General features: G+C 37.8%; 1 pseudogene; it reads left to right on the forward strand.

Moving 5' to 3' along the window:
• The first annotated feature begins 919 nt into the window (after positions 1 to 919).
• LOC119045303 (proline-serine-threonine phosphatase-interacting protein 2-like) lies at positions 920 to 2,162 on the forward strand (annotated as a pseudogene).
• Positions 2,163 to 12,583: the final 10,421 nt, after the last annotated feature.

Genomic DNA, 12,583 nt, shown 5'->3' on the forward strand with positions numbered 1-12,583 from the left:
AGTGGTGGTGCTGAGGTAAATGACCCCTGATTACATATATATATATATATATATATATATATATATATATATATATAATATATATATATATATATGTAACGTGAAAGAAGAGATCATTTTCGCTTCCTTAAGGCCCTCACTGGGCGTCCCCACTGGCAAACCAAAGCTTCCCAGTTTCAGTTCCGGGTCAGGGCACATGCTGGGCGGCTTGTGTGTGGGGTCGGGGTGGGGGTGGGTGTGGGGGTGGGTGTGTGGGGGAGTCCCTGGTTAGGGGCAAGCCAGAAGTAACCAATCAATGTGTTTCTCTCTCACACATCATGTTCTTTCCCCCTCTCTTTCTTCCTTCCTTCCCCTCTCTCTAAAAAATAAAGCTCACTTAAGGGACTCCACAAACTTTAAAAATAATGAATAACATTTTCTTTATTAAAGATGTTAGGAGGAGCATCAAGCCTAATCTGAAGGATTTTAACTTCGAGTAGAAATTTCTAAATAAAACTGAAAAATTATAGGAGGTAGTATATTACAATACCAGTTACAACCTGAAAAACTAAAATGTTAATATACACAATTTATCAATAATTTGTCAATAATTACTTATGAATATGTATAACTTCCTTATGAATACCTTCAATTTGCAAGCATAGCATGAATAAAAAATTATAACTGTGTTGGCAGCCAAAATTAAAACGATTTGTTATCTGAGATTGAGAGAGCTACATTCAAGAAGATAAACTGTTTAACTAATAAATCAAAAAATGCTTACAACCCAAATGATGGTTTCTGAAATGATAGAGACTAAACCCTTTAAAATATTAATTTCTCCTGGCCAGCAGGGAGAAATGAATTGGCCATGACCGGCAGGCTTCCCCACGCATGCGCGATTGCTGCTCTGATCTCTGCACATGCTGAAGCGCTGGCCATGACCCACTCACTGTTCAAGGGGAACTTCTGGAGTCCATACAAGCTCAGCACCATTGGCTAGGACAGCAGCATCCAACATCTGAACAATGGCTGTAGGAAATGCAGAGAGTTTGAAGACTTTTTTTAAAAGAAAGGGCATCAGTTGAAGAGAAATATGGCAAAGATCTGCTCAGCCTCTGTAGGAAGAAACCATGTGGACAGCTTGAGATCAATACCCTGAAGCTGACTCTTGGAAGTCTTCAAGCCTCAAGTAGACAATGTGGCACAATATTACAGTCAGATTGCATGTAATCCAAGAGAAGAGGCGAGGAAGATAGGATAACTCAGGGAAAAGCAAAAGCTAGAATGGAAAAAGACAGAGCCTACCATTGATGCTGTCCATAAAAAAAAGAGCTTACAATTCAAGAAAAGTTGTGAAAGGAGAACTATGAGCAGAAATGCTGAGACGAAGATGACCAGAGCAGGTTGTCTACCCAAATGCAACCTGGTAAACCCGAAGCAACAAGAAAAGCTTTTTATGAAATTGGCAACCTTGAAGACAGCAGCAGACTCCATAGGACACAATATATACTACATATCAATATGCTGAATAAAAAGACACTGAAATACAGAACAGGCAGACAGGGATCAGAGGGGAGAGGGAGGGAATTTCAGGGGAAAAAGGGGAAGGATTTACAGGAACAAGTATAAAGGACACATGGACAAAAACTAAGGGGGTGGAAATGGGAAGGAGGTAGGGAGCATTGGGGGTGTGGGCTGCGATGGGAGTAAAAGACAGAAAACTGTACTCGAACAATAATTGAATAAAAAATGCATAAAATTAAAAAAATATGCTGGATAAAGTCCAAGAATGGCGGCAGAGTGAACACACCAAGGCCTGCAAGGTATTTGTAGCTCAAGAATATGAACAAACTTCTATCATATTACATTGTAGTTGCACATCAATCAGCTGTTGCAACAGTGCATCACTGGTGATGATATGTATGAAGAAATCCATAGAGTTTAGAAATGTGCACCATTGAGAAGTACACTGAATACTTTTAAAGTCAATGAAAAATCGGACAGACTCTACCAACACCCATCACATATGTGAATTCCTGCCATTCCCAGAAGAATGCAGCTCCACCAGGAAAGGCTACAAGGTGAACTTGGTAAGGAGAGGACCTTTGTCTATTCCTAAGAGTTGACCAGATGACCCAGGATATCCTCTGGGTGGTTACTAAAGTTTGATCTACCAGTAACACCAATGGCAGGGAAAGAGGCACTCAGAGCAGCCAGATCTGTAGAAGTTGTGTCAATCATGAAGACACTGATATGAATTTTTGCTGTAATTTTTTGTTATTTTTAAATTTATGGTAGACATTTAGTTTAAGTTGGTAGAGTGCTACAGTTTCCAAAAGAAGTTTACAAATTGGCTGGGACTCTAGAGTGACCCATCAGTTACTGACGTTGTGAATGAATTGTGTTTGCCACCTGATCCAGATACAGCCTCTGGATTTGGAGTAGTCACCCATGTGGGACGGGGAACAGGGATGTCTGGAGAGGAGTCTGGGCCATCAACCTGCACAAGAAGCTCCTTTGCCTTTGGGGCAGCATGTGATGGCATTTCCACAGTGACACGCACTCTCACTAATACAAGATTTGAAATTACCTTCCTTTTTGGCTAAAGAACTTAGAGGCCATCTGATTGCACTTTCTATTTTACAGAAACAAGACCCAGAAGTGTGAAATCAATTTCTTTCCTGTTGTCCCAGCAGGGTCTGGACAGAACCAGAACCAGAGGGTGAGCTCATTCCACATCACCATTCTTCCGACCCTTCCTGAGGCTGTGATGCTCATGTTGAAATTTAAGACACCAAATATTTTTGCTGGCATCTTTTAAACTGGGAAAATTACCAAGGTTTAAAATGTCAGATGTATTTTTATATGGCTTACTGTGTGTACTGCGCTACACAGCAATGTATTCAATTCAATAAAGAAGCATCCGTTGTAAAACATACCATTATTTTACATACCACTAAGAAAGTCGGATGGGGGAGAGTTAATAGTTAACTTGTGACAGTTAGCGGTCAAGGCAATTTGAATTTCAGACATTAAAGTGTGCAAAAAAAAAGTACATTCTAGAGTCAATGAAATATAGTATTTTGACTCTATTACTGAGGAGAAATTTAGAGTTTCAAAGCCAGTCCTCAGTCCTGGGTCTTCCCAGAGAATCTTATCCTTGCTAGATACTGGAATCTTTAAAGTGTTACCCTTACCTGTTCACAAAAATTGGCGTCTTTTTTGTCACATACAAATAGTAGGAAGATTATGTACCTTTTATACAACATTAGCACATGGAGAAAGTGGTTCAATTTAATGACAAATTAAAATAGACTGGTACTTACTCAGTATATCATAAAATTCTGTTGCCACAGAACAAATATTTTCCTCTATTGTTCTGTATAATAGCTTTCCCAGCACTACAGGCAAATTGATTGAAAGAAGATTGATTGTTTCCCTTTTTTTTAATGTAAGGTGCTATCAAAAGTAGCATCTTCTTGTCATGACAGGGAACTGGCAACAATTGGATATCCCTTTGAAAATTGAATTTTGCAAAGGACCATTGACTTCCCCAAATTGAACAGTGTCAGGAAATTTTCCTTTGAACACGGAACACTCTAAGTGCTTTATTCATTGTTGGCAATTCCTTAGGGATTTCAGTTTTTTCTGTAGTAGTCAGTGTGATTGGTGTAAAAGTGTTTTATTAATTGAAAATGTTTTTATTTTAATTGATCTTTCAGTTCGATATGGAGTAAAATAGAGGTTCTCAGTGAAAAAAAACTAAAATAAAATATTTATTTCTTTAAATCAGCAACTTTGGCAATGTCTGCAACAGAGCAAAGTGTCGTCAACTTCATAATGAGATTGTTGTGAAAATTTTCAAAGAGCATATAAATTTATTTAAGATATAAATGATGTCCAATGACATTTAGAAGTGAATGGGAGAAGGGGGATCCCTGCTGGGAAATCAAATACTGACTGTTATTTAAAATTCTAGGAGAGCAGGGAATTGGGCACAAATTCAAGATGACGTTTGACTACTGTAGAAATGACTGACTATACTTATTAACTGAGATACATGTTGCTCATATTATACCATGAAGTAAATGGAACATATGCCCAGAGAACCAGGCTCCTCATGCCTGCTTTGGCATTTCTTAGCTGTGTGACACCTTCAGCAAGTTATTCCTTTTTTAAGCCTCAGTTTCTCCACCTGTAAAATAGGCTGCAGTTAGTTCTAACCTTGCAAGATCATCACTAGCATGAGAAAGAGAGTACAAAAAGAACCCTGTGGGATGTTAGCACTTGTTCAATGGTGGCTCTTCTTATTAAGCTGTAATTACAATGTTAAAACCAGGTGCCAGACTTAGAAAAATCATTTTGGTAATTCTCTAATCATATTTTTTACATAAATCTGTGGAATATACATGTTTTCCTAAGAATTTCAAAAAAGATGCAAATGAACAAAATGCTTTAAAAATCAATCCACTCCAAAGAATTCATCTAAGAGAACATTAGAATGCTATACTTTTACTTGATAATTATTAACAACGTTTATGTATCTTAAAATATCTATACAAGCCCAGTATAAAAGTCTGACTAGTTCAGCATAATCTCAATGTTACTTTATTTGTAAGAGCAACATGAGATAAATGTCGATGACTTTAAATTGCATTTATGCATCTTTTCATTGAACTGCATGTACAAAAGTAAATATGCTATTATTTAGGTAATAGAATTGAGCAGAGTGAATCATTAGAATCAATAATGATGAGGAGGATATTCAGGGCACTGTTGCAAATACGGTCAGGCACATTGAACTACATTCCCTAAATGCATTCTGTAATTGCTGAAGGGATTACTTTACTGTCTGGAAACAACTACTGATAGGCCCATAAATTTCTACCTATGATTTATGTTCTCGATGGAAATATTTTTCAAAAAAATTGAATTTCCTTGACATTTACAGAAATTTATCTTATATTCTATCTTCTCATTTTGGCTCAAACCCAGTTACTTACTTGCATAGTACTCGTGGCCCTCAGAGTCATGCATATTTAAATATGCATAAGTTTGGTAATAAATTTTCCCACTTTAAACTTTTTGATTTAAAGATTTAGCTTTAGGACATTAGCACAGTTAATCTTATACTTATTTGCCATAATCTTCTAAGTCTATGTGAAAACAGCAAAGCAAGAAAGGGTCACAGAATTAGAAATTACTATCATCTTTTTTCACTGACTAGCTGTGACACCTTGGTAATATTTTTTTCACCTGTAGAAATGGAGATAGCATTGCCCATCTCATGGGCCTTGTATAACGAGTTGCACACACACGCACACACACTTGCCTAGTGACTGATACAACGTAGGCAAGCAATAGATATCAATTTCTTTCCTTCTTTGCGGACCTTTTGAAACTTAGCTGACTTAATAGTTATAGGTAACTTAAATGTCTGGATTAGGAGTGACTAAAAAGATTGTTTTAATTGTAGATGACTGGGCTTATTAAGACAATTACCTTGTGTGCCAAGCCTCAGTGGTAGGGACAATTTAAGCAAAAAAGCAAAACTGAGCAAACTTATTCTCAACCATAAGTTATTATTATTAAATGTTATCCAATGGACTAGATGGAAAAAATATTTTACTTACCTGTCTAAAGAGATAATATTATTGATTAGTTAATGACCATACCAATCTTATATATTTCCATGTTGAATTTGAACTTTTTGGACAGATTCAAAGTGATCCTTTTCTCCTGAAATGGAGAATCCACTCTTTTTTGTATATCCCTTGCCTAAGGGTAATTCTCAAGTAAATTAGCAAAGTAATGCTGATCAAAGGGTTGAGAAAAATTAACATGGGAATAGCCTCTTGGACACTGTGAGAAATATTTTAAAATCCCAGACCTAGTGTCTCTGTTCCAGCTGATTTGAGACATTTCATAGGCATTTCTTATAAAAAGTTACAAGGCTTCCACTGAGTACTTACCTAATATGAATAGAACAGGGGCTCCTATTTGAGAAATTATATGTGTGTGTGAGTGTAATTATATATATAAGTGTGTATATCTATCTAGCTGTCTATATATATACACATATACTTTTATAGTCTTTCTGTATGTAGGTAGGAGGGTTATCAGAAGTCAGAAAAAAGTCAGATTTTTAACATGTTCGCAATGAAACATAACTTCACAAGTTATATGTAAATATGGAAAGAATATGACAGAGGACCCAACCCCCCTGGAATTTATTTATACAAAATTGTGTATTTATTCTTACATGTTTAAATTTCAGTCACCCTCAAAATACTCTCCATTTGATGCAATACACCTACTGAGACATTCTTGTCCACTGCTCAGAACAGTTTTTAACTTGCTGATTCTGATGTCTTTTAGTATTTCTGCTGTTTTTTTGTTTCACCTCTTCCATATCAGCAAAACATTTCCTTTTGAGGATTTTTATCTTCTGGGGAAACAACAAAAAAAAAAGTCAATGGGGGTAAGGTCGGATGACTAGAGAGGGTGGGGCATGGGAATCATACAATTTTTGGTCAAAAACTGCTGTATACTCAGCACAATGTGGGCAGGGGTGCTCATAAATCACCCATCATGAAATGGGCAAATATGTTGAAATAGTGTTTAAAAAAATTTACGAAGCCGAACACAGCCTCTCAGAACAATGCCAGTTGGTACACTGATTTAGATGGGTTCCTGGGACACACTACTTGTGGGGAAGCCTGTACTACAAAGGGCCTGACCTTCGGAAGATATTCCAGTTTCTGGGGTTCCCCCCCTGTGCATTCACTCACAAATATTTATTAAACATTTTCTGTGTTCGAGGAATTTTCTAAGCACCAGGGATATTACAATGAATAAAGCAAACAAAATTCTCTGGCTTCATGGTTTATCTTCTAGTGACAGAAAGAAGAACATGGGATAAATTAGTAAATTAAATACTAAGTTTGATGGTAATCAAACTTACCATCAAACACCATGGTGTTTCCCCAGACACCATGGAGAGAAATTTCAAGCAGGGAGGGAAGCAGAGTATTGGAATCAGAGGCTCACATTTTGATAGCATGATTGGGGAAGATCTTAGTGAGAAGGAAATGTTAGCACAAAGACTTGATAGAGGTTAGTGAGCCTGATGAATATCTGAGGGGAAAAACAATCCAGGAAGAGGAACAGCAAATTCAAAACCAAGGAAGAGTTGGTTAGAAGTGAAATCAGAGAAGAAATGAGGAGTAGGGAGTTATGAGTTAGGAAGAGTCTCATAAGTTGTCATAAGGGGATGGGAAGACAATAAAGAATTTGCAGAGTAACATGATCTGGATTTTGTAGGAACAGAATGACCTGTGTTGTTAAAACTAGCACTGATCATAGTGGGTATAATGATTAATATTAATATGACCACTTGAATAGGCCACAGAGTACCAGCCTAAATATTTGGTCAAACATTGTTCTGAGTGTTTCTATGAAAGTGTTTTTGGGTGAATTCAACATTAAATTGACAGACTGAGTGAAACAGATTGACCTCTGTAGTGTGGGTGGGCCTCATCTAATCATTTGAAGACGTGGATAGATCAAAAGACTGATTCTTTTTCAAATAAGAGGGCATTTTTAGTACCTGGCTTTCTTTGAGCGGGGGCATTGGTGTTTTTCTTGCTTTGAAATAAAACTAAAATGTCAGTTCTTTCTGGGGCTTGAGCCTTCTGACATTTAGACTGGAACTACATCATTACCTTTCCTGGTAGTTAGGCCCTCGGACCTGGACTAGAACTACACCATGGCTCTCCAGGGTCTCCAGATTGCTGAAAGCAAATATTGGAACTTGTCAGCATCCATAATTCATGAACCAGTTCTTTTTAATAAATCAAGCTCTATTTCTGTCTATTTCTATATCTCTGTATTAATTAATCAATCAATCAATCAATTTATCTATTTATCATCTATCTATCTCTGTTTATACCTGTATCATCTATTGGTCCTGCTTCTCTGTGGAATCCTGACTAATACAATGAGCAAGGAAGGATAAAAATCTTTTAAATTAGGGCAGAGCTATTGTAATAATGTAGGTAAGACTTGATGGTGGCTTGGACCAGGGATGAATCTCTGAAATAGGAGAAAAGGGTGTGTTCTGGGTATATTTTAAAGGCAGAATCAATAGAATTTGTCAGTGGGTTGGATTTGTATTATCAGAAAAAGAGAGGAATCAATATGATTACTTCAAGGTTTTGAAAAAACAACTTTACAAAGATAGGAGAGAATGCAGAAGGAACAGGTTTGGGACTCAGGAATTTACTGTTGAACATTCTGAGTCTGACACACTCAAGTCTAGCTGTCCACTTGACATATGAAGTTGGGATTCGGAGAGAAGTCTCATTTGGAGACATAAATTTAGGAATTTTAACACATAGATACAAATTAAGTTATAAGAATGAATGAGATCACTATGTTCATGAGTGTAAGTAGAGATGGTACTTATTAAAGATGCTACAAAGGGACTGACTATTAGGACATTGGGTAGATAAGAAGTAACTAGCAAAAGAGACTGGGAATGATCAGTTAGTAATGAGGAAGAAAAATGGTGAGTACTCTATCCAGGAATTAAGTGAAAAGGTGTTTCATAGAGGAAAGAGGAAGCACAGAATACATACTATTCTGAGTCTAGTGAGAAAACATCAGGCTTGCTGTGACCAGTGTGGCTCAGTAGGTTGAGTGTTTTCCAGTAGTGAAATGAAAGGTTGCTTGTCCAACTCCTTGTCAGGGTACATGTCTGAGTTGTGGGTTGGGTCCCAATTGGGGCATATATGAGAGGCAACTGACTGATGTTTCTCTCCCTTCCTTTATTCACTCCACTAACTTCTCTCTAAAATTAGATAAATAAAATATTTTTAAATGTTTTATTTATTATGCAATTACAGTTGTCCTTATATCATCCCCATGCCCTCCACCACCAATCACCCCCACTACCTCAGGCAATTCCCACACAATTGTTCATGTCCATGGGTCATACATACAAGTTCTTTGGCTATTCCATTTCCTATACTGTACTTTACATCCCCACGGCTATTCTGTAACTACCTATGTGTACTTATTAATCCCCTCACCTCCTCACCCTTTCCCTTACCCCACACTCCCATCTAGCAACCAGCAAAACATTCTCTGTGTCCATGATTCTGTCTCTGTTCTTCTTGTTTGCTTAGTTGTTTTTTAGATTCAGTTGTTGATAGGTATGTATTTATCACCATTTTGTTGCTCATAGTTTTTATCTTTCATTCTTGAATAAATCCCTTTACCATTTCATATAATAATGATTTGTTGATGATGAACTCCTTTAGTTTTGGTTGTTTGGGAAGCTCTTTATTGGTCCTTCATTTCTAAATGATAGCTTTGTTGAGAGCACTCATGGCTTTGGGTCCCTGCTTTTCATGACTTTGAGTATTTCTTGGCAATCCCTCCTAGCCTGCAGCTTCTTTTGAGAAATCATCTGACTGTCTGATGGGGACTCCCATGTAGGTAACTAAGTGCTTCTCTCTTGCTGTTTTTAAGATTCTCTCTTTTTCTTTAACTATTTTAATTATGATATGTCTTGGAGTGGGCCTTTTTGTATCCATCTGGTTTGGGACACTCTGTCCTTCCTGGACTTACATGTCTATTTCCTTGACCAAATTAGGAAAGTTTTCTTTCATTATTTTTTCAAATAGATTTCCAATTTCTTGCTCTTTCTCTTCTGTTTATGTCACCCCTATGATGCAAATGTTGAAATGCTTGAAGTTGTCCCACAGACTGCTTTACAGTATCCTCATTTTTTTGGATTCTTTTTTCTTGTTGTTCTGATTGGTTGTTTTTGGCTTCCTTATGTTCCAAATCATTTGTTTGGTTCTTTGCTTTATTCACTCTGCTGTTGTTTCCCTGTAAGTTGTTCTTTAATTCAATTAGTATATCCTTCATTTCTGTCTGCATCTTTTTTATGCTATTGAGGTCCTCACTAAGTTTCTTGAGCATCCAGTGTTTGGAACTCTGCATCTGATAGATTGCTTATTTCCACTTCATTTAGCTCTTTTTCTGGAGTTTTGATCTGTTCTTTCATTTAGGCCATGGTTTATTTTTTTTTATCTCTTCATTTTGACAGCCTCCCTGTGCTTGTTTCTATGTGTTAGGCAGAGCTACTATAACTCCCTGTTTTGGTATCATGGCCTAATGTAGTAGGTGTCCTGAAAGATACAGTGGTGCAGCCTCACCTATCCCCCAAGCCGAGTACCTGAGATGTGCCTTTTGTGTGGGCTGTACATCCTCCTCTGACAGTTGAGCCTTGGTTGCTGTTGGGAGGGATTTACCCAAGCCAGTTAGTTGCAAGGATTGGCTGTGACCACTGACCACCAACCTCTGCTCTCTGTGGAGGATCTGCTGTGCAGGGAAAGGGTGGTGGTGCTCCTACAGTGTCTGTAGCTGTCCACTGGGTGTGCAAGCCCTGGGCTTTCCCAGGTGGTGCAGACCAAGGTCAGCCCTCACCTATGTTGTGTCCGGGGCCATTGTGTCTGAGATATTGAGCAATCTGAAAATGCTGCTACTTGTGCTGGGCTTTGAGATTTTCGGGCAAAGCCATGCTGTAAATCTAGGCTGGCTGCTGTTAGTGCCAACCTAGTGCCACTTAGCAAGTGGTACAGGCACTAGGGCCTCACTGAGGCCAGCTGTTGCTTGTTTAAAAGGATTTAGAAAGTTGTGAAGCTTGAACCAAGACCAGTCATTCATATGGTGAAGCTACTGTTAACAACTTCTGGGAGGGAGAAAGCCTCAGGGGATCTCCAGGGTGGGCATACAATGTTAGCTAGCTTGAGGGAGTTTCAGATATATCATCCACCTGCCAGCTCTGTGGCTCTGCCTGACTTTTGTCTGGCAGACACTTTCCAGTCACTTCAGTTCCTCCTTGTATGCCACTTGTGCCTTTAAAATTGCTACCTGGGTGCTAGATCTCAGAGAGAGTGAGTCTATGTATGTTTATGTGTGGGCTCTTTAAAAGGAACTGTTTGTGATGCCAGAAGTTTCTTCCACCAACTCAATCCCTGCTGGTTTTTGCAGATGGAAGTTGTGGGGACTTATCTTCCTTGCACTGGTACCCTGGGCTGAAGGTCCTGGTGTGGGGCTGGGACTCCTCACTCCCGAGAAAACCCTCTCGGATTTTTATCCATCACATGTGTATGTGTGGCCAGCCCATTCTACATCTCTGCCCCTCCTACCAGTCTGGATGGATATAGTATGGTTTCTTTAATTTTGTAGTTGTCAAACTTCCATTCAACCTGATTTCTACCAGTTCTGAGTATGTGTTCTAAATTTAGTTGTAATTTTATTGTGGTTGCGATGAGTCGTGTTTACCTAAACTCCCATCTTGACTGGCAGTAAAGAAGAGACTTAAAGTCTTAAAAAAGGAAAACTTTAATCCTTATTTCTCTGCCATTCATCTACTGCTAAAAATATTAATAAAAGTAGTAAAAGGGGAAGATTATGCATTCTTTAATGAAAATTCTCCAACCTTTAGCAAGTAATATGCCAGAACATATTAAGACAAGGTTCACAAAATATTTAAAATGGCATGCGAGGTACCTCTTTTGTATAAAAAGGAAAGAATTTCATCTTCAAATAAGGTTTATAATAATAGATTTTTTTTTATTTCAGAACATAGGAAGACCCTTTCCTGTGTTAATGTATTTAAGGAACCTCTAAGATATTAGAGTATAGATAATGTCACATGCAATGTTTCTCAAACTTAGCTATCAAAATTCTTTTTTATTATAAAACATTGAGGGGCTAATTAACCAGAATACAAAACTTTGTTTCCTTAAAAAAACATTTTATGTAAGTTTCCTCTGGCTCCTTAGAGAACTTCCTTCATAAAGCTTTGCTTAAAACTTCATGTTCTTAGATTTTACCAAGCAGTAACATAACAATCATGTACTCATATGAAGAATGGCTCTCCTATTTTAAAGACATAACTGCCTCTGAAGGGATTCATTAGTCATTCAATGTACTGTTTTCAAAAACACTCATTTAAAAAGTTCTCTCAGAAGTCAGAGTCATAAAAGTGTTCCTCTTAGTCTCCTGTTTTTGGAACCGTGATGGTCTAAGTATTTGGATCTCACCGAAAATAACTAAAACTCATGAGAAGAGGTGCAAGACAACTAAAGGACATGGGTGTGCTCATAAGAAAGTAAGTGAATTCTCGAACTGGTGACCATGCAGAGGCAAACACTTAGATAAGTAGACTGAATCCTGAGCTGGCTTTTACCTTAAGAACACTTGCAACAGCAGATGAACTTGGATTTTATTTAACTAGACATCATATTTGTAAAACATTAAGACCCCCAAAGGTCTTCACTCTCAATAACATGATGAAATAGGAATATCTACCTCCCAGGAAACTGCAAAGCTTATCAGTGATCTCAGACCTTGCACAGAGTGGGGAAGACACGCTGTTGAGAATTTGGAAACATGAGTTGGCCATATGTGTATCTGTAGCACAAAATTATAATATCTATGTGACTCCTAGAAAACTTCACCTCAGAAATGAAATTAAATTGATTATAAACTTGTGCATCAACAGCTAGGCAGACACAAATAA

Source organism: Artibeus jamaicensis, unplaced genomic scaffold (genome assembly GCF_021234435.1).
Source record: "Artibeus jamaicensis isolate MK-2021 breed Jamaican fruit bat unplaced genomic scaffold, CSHL_Jam_final scaffold_1019, whole genome shotgun sequence".
NCBI classification, from domain to species: Eukaryota; Metazoa; Chordata; class Mammalia; order Chiroptera; family Phyllostomidae; genus Artibeus; species Artibeus jamaicensis.